Consider the following 15479-nt stretch of genomic DNA (forward strand, 5'->3'; position numbering starts at 1 on the left):
TCTTCAAGATTTCTCTCGGAGTCAAGATCCGTCAAGCTATACTCTAAAATAAACAAGGTGCTCAACACATGTTTGTTTTGAGAAGTTCAAGCATTCTGCATCTTGCATTCTAAAGTGCAATTCGTTCTACCTTATCATTTGAGGTGGTGTTATGACATTCTTGACAGTTGGAGTTCGCGTTTCATGATTCACATGTGGTCAAGAATGAGATATTTTAAATCCACCAATCTCTTCGTTGGTTTTATCTTGTGTCATGTTTCACCTTAAGCCTTCCCTAAGGAATGCTGCTATTATGGTGCTTATCAATGATCCAAGTTTTCTCCTATCCTCTAGACGAGAGAAGATTTCATCTCTTCGTTGATCTCAAGCAAGCAATTGTTTTCGTTAGTGGCAGAATTTCACCGCAAGTTTTGAGATGTTTTCCATAAGCCCACTATAAGCTTATTCTTTTCGTTGTTGGTTTTCCAACAACTCCGTCCAAACCTTCTTGGAAGGACGTTTCCCTAATTCAATTGTGGTGGAAGTTATCATTTTCTTCTCCGTTATCTTATTCCGACGATCTATCTTCTATTCGTTCGTCCCGGAGGCATTGTGATGTTGCTCTCTTCGACCAATCATCTTGTTTTGTCAAGATCATGTATTTTTTTTCCTTTCTTATCCGTTTAGCCGGTGTGTCGTCTTTTCATTTGACTTCTCTCATCTTATCAAGTTTCGTCTCCCTCCTCAACCGGAGTGCTGTCTAAAATCTTTCTTACCCTTGTGCCATTCTTTAATTAGTTCCGGAGGCAATGTGTTGTTAATTTCATCGAGTATCCTCTCATCTTGTCAAGATCATGTTCAATTCCTTCCATTTACAGGCGGAGTGCTGCCCAAATTATACCATTCTCATTCCTTCTTTATCTTGTTTTAACCGGAGTGTTGATGTCTATCATTCCTCTTCTGACCGGAGTCTCATCCAAGTGCTTTCATTTTGCCAAGTCCATATTGTACCCCTTCCATTTTCCAACCGGAGCGTTATCGTAATTGATCATTATAGTTCCTTGTACATCTCGTTTCAACCGGAGTGCTTGCATGTATTTCTCGTCCATTGTTCTCGTCATTCATAGCTTTGCAAACTTCAAAGTTCACATGGTGTTCCTTGTTTTCCGTTTACTACGGAGTGCTCTCAATTCACTTATCTCCGTTGTGTCATTTCTTTCGATTTGTTCAACCTCGCAAGGTTCTTTGGTTTCACTCGTTTGTCAAAGAAGCAATTTAGTTTTACCTCTTCTCCTCATCTTCCGTTTTTCCCTCCGGTGCTATCCTAGATCTCGGGACGAGATCCTCTTGTAGTGGTGGAGTGTTGTGACGCCCCGAGACCGACGCTCCGATTGCCTTCCTTGTTTGGCGAGTCAGCTCTGTTATTTATTTTGTTGTTGCATTTCTTCATTGCATCATCCGCATTTGTTTTCACAAAACTTGCATCCGCCCGTAGTGGCCGCGCCCCCCCTTGCTTCCGCTGACCCTTCCGAGACCAACCTCGTTCTTTGTTTTCCCTCTTGCTTAAACCGGAGTCCCTCTTTGCACAGTGCATCGCTTCCTCGCGCGCGTCTGAAATTTGTCCCGAACCCGAACCGGATTTTCGTTACCGTTGGGTCCGGAACATCCCCTAACATCTACAAAACATCTCCGTTTTCTTAATTGGGCTCCCTAACCTAATTTTCCCGGACCGTCCGATGATGAACGGAGGGACCGGATACCCCTAAGCTATCCCCTGCCTATACTAATAGTGGGAAACCCTAGATACTAGGGATCCTATCCCATCCATCCATTTCGTGCCGCCGCCACCCACTCACCAAATCCCCATCGGGATCCCCTCCCGATCCAGCCAACCACCTCCCTCCTGTTTTCAGCCACCACCCAATTCCTTCGATCCAACCACCGGGCACCTCGGCCACCTCCTTCCTCGGCCCCTGCCCGGCGCTCCACCACCAAGAAGCAGCAGCGCCCGAGCGCTCCTCTCCTCGCCGGAGCACAGGACCCCCTCTGCCGCCGGTGAGATGCCCTGCTGCTGCTCCTCCGTTTTCCCCTGCACCCCCCCCCCCCCCCCCCCGTGCCTCACATCTCCCTCTCGACCTCCTAATGCAGCGCCATGGATGGCTGCAGTCCAAGCCACGTCCTCGCCCGGCCTCTCGCGCGCCCGAGCTCCACCTTGCGTGCCCGCCTCCTCGCCCTCGTGGCCGAAGCAGCCGAACAGGAACCGAGCACCCCCGAGCCCAGTCCCCATGCTGCCTCTCGAGCCGCCGCCGACCTCCTTCGCCTCGTCCGCGGCGCCCGAGCACCGCCTGGAGCCGCGACTCCCGTCGGACCTCCTCCTGCCCGAGGCTGCTGCCTCCCCGTCGTCTTCCTCGAGCAGGAGCTCACGCCCGAGCTCCATCGCCACCCGGTGCCCCTCGCCGGAGCAACACCAGCAGGACCCTGCGGTCTCCTCTGCCCTCCCCTCGAGCCGGCCGCAAGCTGCTCCATCACCAGGCTGGCTCCATCGCGCCTTCTCCTTGGGTCCCTCCTCCTCGCTCTCTCTCACACATCTCTCTCTCTCTGTACTTGCCGCAGCAAGGAACCGCCGCCGCCAAGGACTTGCCGGGAGCGGCGCCATGGCCTCGGATCTAGCCGGTTCCCGCGGTCCCTCGCCCCGCCAAGTCCCTCGCCGTCTCCGCCGCCTCTGCCTCGCCGGAGTTCCTCCGCCTCGCCTGTGCGGACCTCTGCTTCCCCTGCTTCGAGCGAGACGGGACGACGCGCCCCTGCTCCTCGCGTTGACCGCGCCTCCAGCGCCTGGGCCAGCATCCTCCAGCCCCAGGTGGCCACTTCGTCAGCCCGAGCGGCCAGGCCTGCAACCAGCTCCACCCACGGGCCAAGGCCCATGGTGAGGCCCCCAGCGCCCTTTGTTTTTTTCCTCTGTTGGGCTTCCTATTCACTTTTGGCCCATGTGATGTTTTTTTCAGGATCTGCGAATTTCTCTATTATCCAGAGAATTACTGTTTTACAGAAAACCCCTTGCACTTCATGCATTTAATAACTCCACAACCGTGTATCGGATTAAAACAAACTAAATATGTAAAATGCTTAGAATTTTGTGTAGTTTAATAATATGCCACTTTCACCCATGTTAAAATTGTTTAAAATGATGTTTGTTTAAATTTGCTTAAATGCCATGCTAAAATGATTTAATTCATAACTAATTAACCGTAACTCGGATTTAAATAAACTATATATGTAACTTGCTTGGAAAAATGCCTAGTTTAACCTGGTGCACTTCATTTTGCTGTTTAACAACATTAAAATTGTGTTTAGGGCAGAACAGTACCAAATCTAAATTATGGACATGAGGATTTTTCGGGAATTGTTGTTTGTCATTCCGGCCTCATTTAAATTGCCTTAAATGTGTAGTTTACTTATGTCTCACCTCTTGCCATGGTTAATAACATTTAATATTGTTGGGTCCATAAACGAGAGAGAACTAAATAACTTGAATATGGTGTTTCGTCAATATGCAACTCGTTGCATATTGAGCTCCACTTAATTTGTAGTACTATTTGTTGCACTTTGCCATGCCATGCTCATTAAACCGGACATGCATCATACTTGATTGTGCATCATGCCATGTTTATGTGGTGGTTGTTTACTATGTTGTTTGTTTCTTTCCGGGTTGCTTCTCTCGTTAGCTTCGGTTTCGTTCCGGAGTTGTGAGGATTCGTTCGACTACGTCCGTTTGTCTTCTTCATGGACTCGTTCTTCTTCCTTGCGGGATCTCAGGCAAGATGACCACCCCTCGAAATCACTTCTATCTTTGCTTTGCTAATTGCTCGTTCTATTGCCATGCCGCGCTACCTACCTCTTGCTATATCATACCTCCCTTATTGCCATGTCAGCCCCTAACCTTGTCACCCTTCCTAGCAAACCATTGTTTGGCTAAGTTACCGCTTTTGCTCAGCCCCTCTTATAGCATTGCTAGTTGCAGGTGAAGATGAAGATTGCTCCATGTTGGATTATGTTTATGTTGGGATATCACAATATCTCTTATTTATTTAATGCATCTATATACTTGGTAAAGGGTGGAAGGCTCGGCCTTATGCCTGGTGTTTTGTTCCACTCTTGCCGCCCTAGTTTCCGTCATACCGGTGTTATGTTCCTTGATTTTGCGTTCCTTACGCGGTTGGGTGATTTATGGGACCCCCTTGACAGTTTGCTTTGAATAAAACTCCTCCAGCAAGGCCCAACCTTGGTTTTACCATTTGCTACCACCTATCCCCTTTTCCCTTGGGTTCTGCAGACTCAAGGGTCATCTTTATTTTAGACCCCCCCCCCCGGGCCAGTGCTCCTTCGAGTGTTGGTCCGAACCGAGCAGCCTGCGGGGCCACCTCGGGGAAACTTGAGGTCTGGTTTTACTCGTAGCTTGACTTATCCGGTGTGCCCTGAGAACGAGATATGTGCAGCTCCTATCGGGATTTGTCGGCACATTCGGGCGGCTTTGCTGGTCTTGTTTTACCATTGTCGAAATGTCTTGTAGACCGGGATTCCAAGACTGATCGGGTCTTTCCGGGAGAAGGTTTATCCTTCGTTGACCGTGAGAGCTTATAATGGGCTAAGTTGGGACACCCCTGCAGGGTATTATCTTTCGGAAGCCCTGCCCGCGGTTATGTGGCAGATGGGAATTTGTTAATGTCCGGTTGTAGAGAACTTGTCACTTGACTTAATTAAAATACATCAACCGCGTGTGTAGCCGTGATGGTCTCTTCTCGGCGGAGTCCGGGAAGTGAACACGGTTTCTGGGTTATGTTTGACGTAAGTAGGAGTTCAGGATCACTTCTTGATCATTGCTAGTTCACGACCGTTCCGTTGCTTCTCTTCTCGCTCTCCTTTGCGTATGTTAGCCACCATATATGCTTAGTGCTTGCTGCCGCTCCACCTCACTACCTTTTTTCCTTCCTATAAGCTTAAATAGTCTTGATCTCGCGGGTGTGAGATTGCTGAGTCCTCGTGACTCACAGGTACTTCAAACAGTTGCAGGTGCCGATGAGACCAGTGCAGGTGACGCTACTGAGCTCAAGTGGGAGCTCGATGAAGATCTTGTTCATTGTGTTGTTTCTTTTCATGTTGATCAGTAGTGGTGCCCAGTTGGGACGATCAGGGATCTAGCAGTTGGGTTGTCTTCTTTTATTTTGGTTCCGTAGTCGGACCTATGTGTGTATCTATGAATGATGTATGTTTTATTTATGTATTGTGTGAAGTGGCGATTGTAAGCCAACTCTTTATCCCATTCTTGTTCATTACATGGGATTGTGTGAAGATGACCCTTCTTGCGACAAAACCACAATGCGGTTATGCCTCTAAGTCGTGCCTCGACACGTGGGAGATATAGCCGCATCGTGGGCGTTACAGTTTATTCTGCAACTCCCGTTTTCGAGTTTCTACTCTTTAGCAACTGAACCAGTATCAATTACGGAGGGGTTGCTATAAACACTAGTAAAGTACACATCAATAATCTGTATATCAAATATACCTTTGTTCACTTTGCCATCCTTCTTATCCACCAAATAGTTGGGGTAGTTCCGCTTCCAGTGACCAGTCCCTTTGCAGTAGAAGCACTTAGTCTCAGGCTTAGGACCAGACTTAGGCTTCTTCACTTGAGCAGCAACTTGCTTGCCGTTCTTTTTGAAGTTCCCCTTTTTCCTTTTGCCCTTTTCTTGAAACTAGCGGTCTCGTCAACCATCAACACTTGAAGTGGTCTCGTCAACCATCAACACTTGATGTTTTTCTTGATTTCTACCTTCGTCGATTTCAGCATCACGAAGAGCTCGGGAATTACTTTCGTCATCCCTTGCATACCATAGTTCATCACGAAGTTCTACTAACTTGGTGATGGTGACTAGAGAATTCTGTCAATCACTATTTTATCTGGAAGATAAACTCCCACTTGATTCAAGCGATTGTAGTACCCAGACAATCTGAGCACATGCTCACTAGTTGAGCGATTCTCCTCCATCTTTTTGCTATAGAACCTGTTGGAGATTTCATATCTCTCAACTCAAGTATTTGCTTGAAATATTAACTTCAACTCCTGGAACATCTCATATGGTCCATGACGTTCAAAACGTCTTTGAAGTCCCGATTCTAAGCCGTTAAGCATGGTGCACTAAACTATCAAGTAGTCATCATATTGAGCTAGCCAAACGTTCATAACGTCTGCATCTGCTCCTGCAATAGGTCTGTCACCTAGCGGTGCATCAAGGACATAATTTTTCTGTGCAGCAATGAGGATAATCCTCAGATCACGGATCCAATCCACATCTTTGCTGCTAACATCTTTCAACATAATTTTTCTCTAGGAACAAAAAATAAACACAGGGAAGCAACAACGCGAGCTATTGATCTACAACATAATTTGCAAAATACTATCAGGACTAAGTTCATGATAAATTTAAGTTCAATTAATCATATTACTTAAGAACTCCCACTTAGATAGACATCCCTCTAATCATCTAAGTGATTACGTGATCCAAAGCAACTAAACCATGTCAGATTAACACATGAGATGGAGTAGTTTCAATGGTGAACATCACTATGTTGATCATATCTACTATATGATTCACGCTCGACCTTTCGGTAGCTGTGTTCCGAGGCCATATCTGTATATGCTAGGCTCGTCAAGTTTAACCTGAGTATTCCGCGTGTGCAACTGTTTTGCACCCGTTGTATTTGAACGTAGAGCCTATCACACCCGATTAACACGTGGTGTCTCAGCACGAAGAACTTTTGCAACGGTGCATACTCAGGGAGAACACTTTTATCTTGAAATTTTAGTGAGAGATCATCTTATAATGCTACCGTCAATCAAAGCAAGATAAGATGCATAAAGGATTAACATCACATGCAATCAATATAAATGATATGATATGGCCATCATCATCTTGTGCTTGTGATCTCCATCTCCGAAGCACCGTGCTTGTGATCTCCATCTCCGAAGCACCGTCATGATCACCATCGTCACCGGCACGACACCTTGATCTCCATCGTAGTATCGTTGTCGTCTCGCCAACTACTTGCTTTTACGACTATCGCTACCACTTAGTGATAAAGTAAAACTATTACATGGCGATTGCATCTCATACAATAAAGCGACAACCATATGGCTCCTGCCAGTTGCCGATAACTCGGTTACAAAACATGATCATCTCATACAACACATTATATCACATCATGTCTTGACCATATCACATCACAACATGCCCTGCAAAAACAAGTTAGACGTCCTCTACTTTGTTGTTGCAAGTTTTACGTGGCTGCTACGGGCTTAGCAAGAACCGTTCCTACCTACGCATCAAAACCACAATGATAGTTTGTCAAGTTGGTGTTGTTTTAACCTTCGCAAGGACCGGGCGTAGCCACACTCAGTTCAACTAAAGTGAGAGAGACAGACACCCGCCAGTCACCTTTAAGCAACGAGTGCTCCAAATGGTGAAACCAGTCTCGCGTAAGCGTACGCGTAATGTCGGTCCGGGCCGCTTCATCTCACAATACCGCTGAACCAAAGTATGACATGCTGGTAAGCAGTATGACTTATATCGCCCACAACTCACTTGTGTTCTACTCGTGCATAGCATCAACGCATAAAACCAGGCTCGGATGCCACTGTTGGGGAACGTAGTAATTTCAAAAAAAATCCTACGCACACGCAAGATCATGGTGATGCATAGCAACGAGAGGGGAGAGTGTTGTCCACGTACCCTCGTAGACCGACAGCGGAAGCGTTATCACAACGCGGTTGATGTAGTCGTACGTCTTCGCGATCCGACCGATCAAGTACCGAACGCACGGCACCTCCGAGTTCTACACACGTTCAGCTCGATGACGTCCCTCGAACTCCGATCCAGCCGAGTGTTGAGGGAGAGTTTCGTCAGCACGACGGCGTGGTGACGATGATGATGTTCCACCGGCGCAGGGCTTCGCCTAAGCTCCGCAACGGTATTATCAAGGTGTAATATGGTGGAGGGGGGCACCGCACACGGCTAAGAGATCTCAAGGATCAATTATTGTGTCTCTGGGGTGCCCCCTGCCCCTGTATATAAAGGAGCAAGGGAGGAGGAGGTCGGCCCTAGGAGGGGGCGCACCAAGTGTGGAGTCCTACTAGGACTCCCTAGTCCTAGTAGGATTCCACCTCCTATATGGAATAGGAAAAGAGGAAGGGAAAAAGAGAAGGAAGGAAGGGGGCGCCCCCCTTCCCTAGTCCAATTCGGACCAGACCAAGGGGAGGGGTGCGGCCAGCCCTTTTTCTTCTTTCCCGTATGGCCCAATAAGGCCCAATACGTATTCCCGTAACTCTCCGGTACTCCGAAAAATACCCGAATCACTCGGAACCTTTCCGAAGTCCGAATATAGTCGTCCAATATATCGATCTTTACGTCTCGACCATTTCGAGACTCCTCGTCATGTCCCCGATCTCATCCGGGACTCCGAACTCCTTCGGTACATCAACATACATAAACTCATAATAAAACTGTCATCGTAACTTTAAGCGTGCGGACCCTACGGGTTCGAGAACTATGTAGACATGACCGAGACACGTCTCCGGTCAATAACCAATAGCGGGACCTGGATGCCCATATTGGCTCCCACATATTCTACGAAGATCTTTATCGGTCCGACCGCATAACAACATACGTTGTTCCCTTTGTCATCAGTATGTTACTTGCCCGAGATTTGATCGTCGGTATCTCGATACCTAGTTCAATCTCGTTACCGGCAAGTCTCTTTACTCGTTCCGTAACACATCATCCCGCAACTAACTTATTAGTCACAATGCTTGCAAGGCTTATAGTGATGTGCATTACCGAGTGGGCCCAGAGATACCTCTCCGACAATCGGAGTGACAAATCCTAATCTCGAAATACGCCAACCCAACAAGTACCTTTGGAGACACCTGTAGAGCACCTTTATAATCACCCATTTACGTTGTGACGTTTGGTATCACACAAAGTGTTCCTCCGGTAAACGGGAGTTGCATAATCTCATAGTCAGAGGAACATGTATAAGTCATGAAGAAAGCAATAGCAACATACTAAACGATCGGGTGCTAAGCTAACGGAATGGGTCAAGTCAATCACGTCATTCTCCTAATGAGGTGATCTCGTTAATCAAATGACAACTTATGTCTATGGCTAGGAAACATAACCATCTTTGATTAACGTGCTAGTCAAGTAGAGGCATACTAGTGACACTCTGTTTGTCTATGTATTCACACATGTATTATGTTTCCGGTTAATACAATTCTAGCATGAATAGTGAACATTTATCATGATATAAGGAAATAAATAATAACTTTATTATTGCCTCTAGGGCATATTTCCTTCAGGGTTTTCATCAGGTGGAGATGTATCCATGCAATAAAACCAAGTCTGGTTCCACTCTTTGGGGTGACTGTGGAGTTTGGGATGAGGGAAGGTGACTTCTTTCCTTTTCTGAACCGCCATTCCGCCCAGTTCCGTATTGGGTCCATCCGAGAACTCTGTGCGACGGTTTAAGTGAAAGAAATTCCTAAACAGTTCGACTGTAGGTTTCTCTTGCAGATAAACCTCACAGAAGACTTGGAAGTGGCAGATGTTGGTCACGGAATTGGGACCGATATCTTGAGGGCGCAGCTGAAAATTGGCTAGTACATCTTGGAATTTTTTTCAACCGGGAGGGCTAAAACCTCATCCGAGATGATCAGCAAACACGACTACCTCTTCGTCCTTGGGTGTAGGAGGACTTTCCGGGCCAGGGACCCTCCAGTGGATGACATCTTTTTTGGCTAAAGCGCCCGTTTTAACAAGATTGTTTAACTGCTCTTCAGTTACTCGAGAGGGAGCCCAATTGCATTCATAGACTTGCTTCGCCATGACAATGGAAATCTGAAACATGATTATTGCCGGTTTAAGATTTATAGTGGACAACTATACAGAGGTATAAGGATACAAGCATATTGATAAAACCGGATTCGGTTATTCATAAACCGGAGCCTGACAATGGAAACGGTGTAATGCATTGGCGGTTCAACAGGGGACTAATGGTATCTACTGGGTCATCATTTTGTATATGAAGTTAAACCGCCCAATCTAGTACTCCTTGTGTATAAGTGAAGGAAGAAACAAGTTTCACATCTTGCCATGGTAATTTCAGATCTACCGCGTGTTGGAAAAACAAAATATATTCTGACCTAATTTCCAGCGTGTTAAAGGTTCACCAAGTTGAGATGAGTTTTATACAAGGCAGATGTTCTAACAAGGAAGCAGGAGTCTAAACTACAAAAGGCGTTGAAAATAGTCAGATCTAACCTGCCATTGGTGCTACCAAAGGAAGAACAACTTCAAGCTATGAAGAACACCGAACCCTAATGGCGGATCTAGGGCGAGAAGAAGAGGGGCTTACTGGTGCAGGAGGAAGCAGTGGAGGATCACCGCTTTTCTCTGAATCGATCAGGTTGATGCAGCGTCCTTTGTCGAAGCAGAGACGATGGATGACGGCGGCGGCAGAGCTCGAGGATCGGTCGGCGCGAGGAAGATGACGACGCGAAGAGGCATGAGGGGGAAAATGGAAGACCCCCCTGACCCTATTTATAAGGGCAGAAAGATAAGCGTCGGGTGCGAAAATCGAGGAGCCTAAATTTTGGATATGAGACGGAGCTGTCGCCTCGATTGTCGGAGGCTCATTAATGAGGGTGGATTGTACACAGTTTTAAATAATAGGTGACGTCACGGCGGTTTACCATGATCCTAGAAGATGATGTCACGGCGGTTTACAAGATCATGCGAAGATGTTGAAGAAGAAAATTTCTTAAGTATTGAAGATTGACATGAACCAGCTCAAATCAATCTGGGGCCTAATGTTGGGGATATTACTACTGGGCGTAAACCGGCCAGGAGAGGCCGGGTTAACCCCATAAGTAGTTCATCTATATCTGAAGTCCATGAAGACAGACGGTGACGCTTTATGGAGGCCTAGGGCCCAAAGCCGGTTTAAGGCCTGTAGACGTAAACCGACATTGATATGTAAACTTGTGTTGTAAGATAGAAGTAGCAGAGACCGAGCCGGACACGATTATGAGCCGGCCTCGGGATTCTGTAAACCGACGGGCGTCAACCCATGTATATAAGGGGATGACCCGGCGGCGGTTCAAGAACAATGGACAACAACTCGAGACTCAGGCAAAGCGTATTCGCTCCCTGGTCATCGAAACCCCAGCAATTCCATCACAACTAGACGTAGGCTTTTACCTTCATCGTAAGGGGCCGAACTAGTATAAAACTCTCTTGCGTCCCTTGTCCGCTTTAACCCCTTTAAGTTAACCCATAGCGATGGCTCCATGACTAAGTCCTTTCTCTAGGACATCTGCCGTGACAAAACCACGACACTGATCGTCACCGAACGTTAAGCGTGCGGACCCTACGGGTTCGAGAACTATGTAGACATGACCGAGACTCACTTCCGGTCAATAACCAATAGCGGAACCTGGATGCTCATATTGGTTCCTACATATTCTACGAAGATCTTTAACGGTCAAACCGCATAACAACATATGTTGTTCCCTTTGTCATCGGTATGTTACTTGCCTGAGATTCGATCGTCGGTATCTCAATACCTAGTTCAATCTCGTTACCGGCAAGTCTCTTTACTCGTTCCGTAATGCATCATCCCGCAACTAACTCATTAGTCACATTGCTTGCAAGGCTTATAGTGATGTGCATTACCGAGAGGGCCCAACAAACACCATCGGAGACACCTGTAGAGCATCTTTATAATCACCCAGTTACGTCGTGACGCTTGATAGCACACTAAGTGTTCCTCCGGTATTTGGGAGTTGCATAATATCATAATCATAGGAACATGTATAAGTCATGAAGAAAGCAATAGCAATAAACTAAACGATCATAGTGCTAAGCTAACGGATGGGTCAAGTCAATCACATCATTCTCTAATGATGTGATCCCGTTCATTAAATGACAACACATTTCTATGGCTAGGATACTTAACCATATTTGATTAACGAGCTAGTCAATGTAGAGGCATACTAGTGACACTCTGTTTGTCTATGTATTCACACATGTACTAAGTTTCCAGTTAATACAATTCTAGCATGAATAATAAACATTTATCATGATATAAGTAAATATAAATAACAACTTTATTATTGCCTCTAGGGCATATTTCCTTCAGTCTCCCACTTGCACTAGAGTCAATAATCTAGATTACATTGTAATGATTCTAACACCCATGGAGTCTTGGTGCTGATCATGTTTTGCTCGTGAGAGAGGCTTAGTCAACAGGTCTGCAACATTCAGATCCGTATGTATCTTGCAAATCTCTATGTCCCCTTCCGACACTTGATGACGGATGGAATTGAAGCGTTTCTTGATGTTCTTGGTTCTCTTGTGAAATCTGGATTCCTTCGCCAAGGTAACTATTTTGGGTGTACATCCTTCTTTGTAGATATATATCATCATGATTTCGTCTACCTAGAATCTTATACACTTGAGAGAAGTTGCATATCTAGACGATATCCTTTCTTTCACGTCCACCTTGTCTTTCTTATGTTATTTCTTTGGTGGCTCCATGAAAGCCTTTGCCTTGAGTGCGTGTCTTATCTCGTTGCATCTTGATGCACTCTTGTGTGGTGAAGATTATTTTCCTCATGCTTGTCCTTATGATGCTTTTGCCATCTTAATTGGTATCCCTCGTCTTGATGAGGCTTTCTTCTTCTATCTTCACCATGGGTTGTCGCAAGCTTTGTTGTTTTCTTTTTAGTGAGCTTGTGAACCCATTTGCTAGTTGGGTGTGTGTGGGGAGGAATGTCATGCACCGTGTATCTCATTTATCCAAGACAATGTTGATGCTTAATGCTCATCCTTATTTTACTCTTCTCAAGTGCTTTGCCATGACTCACACACATCATTTTGGTTGAGCCTATTCTTAAGTTGCGTCTTTTACATGCTGCTCAACCATGTGTTTGTTGCAAGTGCTAGGCTTTGTTTCCTATATGCTCACTTACACTTGTTGTGAGTTTCTATTGATTTTGGGGGAGCTATGATCCTATTTTGTGCACTTTGTATCCTAATTCAAAAATTCTTATGTGTGCACAAATCATGGGGAGATTCTCTAGTTTCTTTAGATCACTCCTTTGCTCTTATCATATATCCTTTATTCTTGTGGCTCGTAGGATCTTTGGTCTAGTTGGTTCAATTGGTATCTTTTGATAGCTTGCTTCAATTGGTATATTTTGATTGCTTGATTGCTTGTTTCTCTCTTTGGTATGTCTTTGTGGCATATCTTTCTTTCGCAAGCTTTGAGCCTCAATATAGTTTGTCTTCCTCCAAGTATTTACCGTTGGATATGTGTATTGCATTCCACTCACTTATGGAGAAATACACAATTTATGGAGAAACACAATTTATATTGGCCTTCTAAGCTTTTCTCCCATTTTGGCAATCGATGCCAATGGGGGAGAAGTTTCAGAGAGTTTTGTGGAGAAGTTTAGAGAGTCATCTTTTCTTGCTTTGGTTGTGTTCCCAAGCGTTTGCATCTCTTACGCATGCATTATTAGTTGTTGCATTGCATGGTGATGCATAACTCCTTATATAAACTCTCTTGAAAGTGATTGTCATCAGTTACCAAAATGGGGAGATTGAAAGAACATGCGGTGCCCCCATGTTTGGTTTTGGTAATTAATGACAATCTCTATGGACTAATGGTTGTCTTGAGTTATATTTGAAGGATTTTTCCGTAGGCTTTTCTTGAAGTCCATGTGTTGGTTTCAAGGAGTTTATGAGTTGACCAAGGTGCTATGAAGGAATTATCCAAAGATTGGTCATGTGAGTGTTGAGATTATTGCAAGCATGTCTTGAGGAAGAAGATTGTGTGATCATTCATGTTTACCTTCAAGACATCATCAAAATGAAGAGAGTTGGAAAGATTCAAGGTTGATCAAGACTAAGTCAAGAGTGAATCAAGTTGATCAACTCACAAAGCATAGAAGATGTACCGAGAGGGATCAAGTGATCCCATGGTATGGTAAGCATTTTCCATTGTGCTTTGTGTACTAACCCATGGTCTATGTGAGAGTTCTATGTGGGGTTAGGTACGTGTTCATGGGCTTGGGTCAAGAGGAAGATATCACTCAACCCATGGAGAGGATGACCTCAAGTGGTGATCGTCATCAAGATTGCCGTGTGCAAGTTCAAGTGGAGCGTGACGAAGAGATCAAGTGCTTGAAGCTTGCCGTCCGTTGTTGTGTCAATGGACTTGTGAAGATGTGCCGAAGAGTGGCTCACCCATAGTGGAGTATGAGGGAGCAATCATCTAGTCTTCATCGACGCAACGCAATCAAGAAAGGTGGTCCATCTTGAGGAGGACAAGATCATCATCACCTATCTCAAGTGGATCATGTGCAAGGCAAAGGTTTGCCCTTGATAGGTTTTCTATTTTTCCGGTCTCATGGTGGTAGTTTGGAGACCGGGTTATAGGATCGATAGCTGTACTATCAAGGGGGGCTCTCAATTGAGTAGCTTGTGTCGGGAATCATAGCATAATTTAAAATTTTCCTACGCTCACCAAGATGCATCTATGGAGTCTACTAGCAATGAGGGGAAAGGAGTGCAACTACATACCCTTGTAGATCGCGAGCGGAAGCGTTCCAATGAACGTGGATGACGGAGTCGTACTCGCCGTGATCCAAATCACCGATGACCTAGTGCCGAACGGACGGCACCTCCGCGTTCAACACACGTACGGTGCAGCGACATCTCCTCCTTCTTGATCCAGCAAGGGGGAAGGAGAGGTTGATGGAGATCCAGCAGCACGACGGCGTGGTGGTTGATGTAGCGGGTCTCCGGCAGGGCTTCGCCAAGCTTCTGCGAGAGAGAGAGAGGTGTTGCAGGGGAGGAGGGAGGCGCCCCAGGCTGTCGGGTGCTGTCCTCCCTCCCCCCCCCCTTTATATAGGCCCCCTTGGGAGGGGGGGCTGGCCAAAACCCATCTAGGGTTGGGGGGCGGCGGCCAAGGGGTGGAAAGGGGTTGCCTTGCCCCCCAAGGCAAGGGGGAAGTCCCCCCACCCTAGGGTTCCCAACCCTAGGCGCATGGGGGGAGGCCCATGGGGGGGCGCCCAGCCCACTAGGGGCTGGTTCCCTTCCACTTTAAGCCCATGGGGCCCTCCGGGATAGGTGGCCCCACCCGGTGGACCCCCGGGACCCTTCCGGTGGTCCCGGTACAATACCGGTAACCCCCGAAACTTTCCCGGTAGCCGAAACTTGACTTCCTATATATAATTCTTCACCTCCGGACCATTCTGGAACCTCTCGTGACGTCCGGGATCTCATCCGGGACTCCGAACAACTTTCGGGTTTCCGCATACATATATCTCTACAACCCTAGCGTCACCGAACCTTAAGTGTGTAGACCCTACGGGTTCGGGAGAC

At 46.3% G+C, this 15479-nt stretch overlaps 1 long non-coding RNA gene across 1 annotated transcript; it reads left to right on the forward strand.

The window, feature by feature from the left end:
• The first annotated feature begins 1806 nt into the window (after window positions 1–1806).
• On the forward strand, window positions 1807–4993 carry LOC141042455 (uncharacterized). Its single transcript, XR_012205277.1, has 3 exons — window positions 1807–2034; window positions 2128–2902; window positions 3702–4993. It is a non-coding gene; the product is annotated as an uncharacterized lncRNA (long non-coding RNA).
• Window positions 4994–15479: the final 10486 nt, after the last annotated feature.

This window comes from Aegilops tauschii, chromosome 3, assembly GCF_002575655.3.
Source record: "Aegilops tauschii subsp. strangulata cultivar AL8/78 chromosome 3, Aet v6.0, whole genome shotgun sequence".
In the NCBI taxonomy this organism is placed as follows: domain Eukaryota; kingdom Viridiplantae; phylum Streptophyta; class Magnoliopsida; order Poales; family Poaceae; genus Aegilops; species Aegilops tauschii.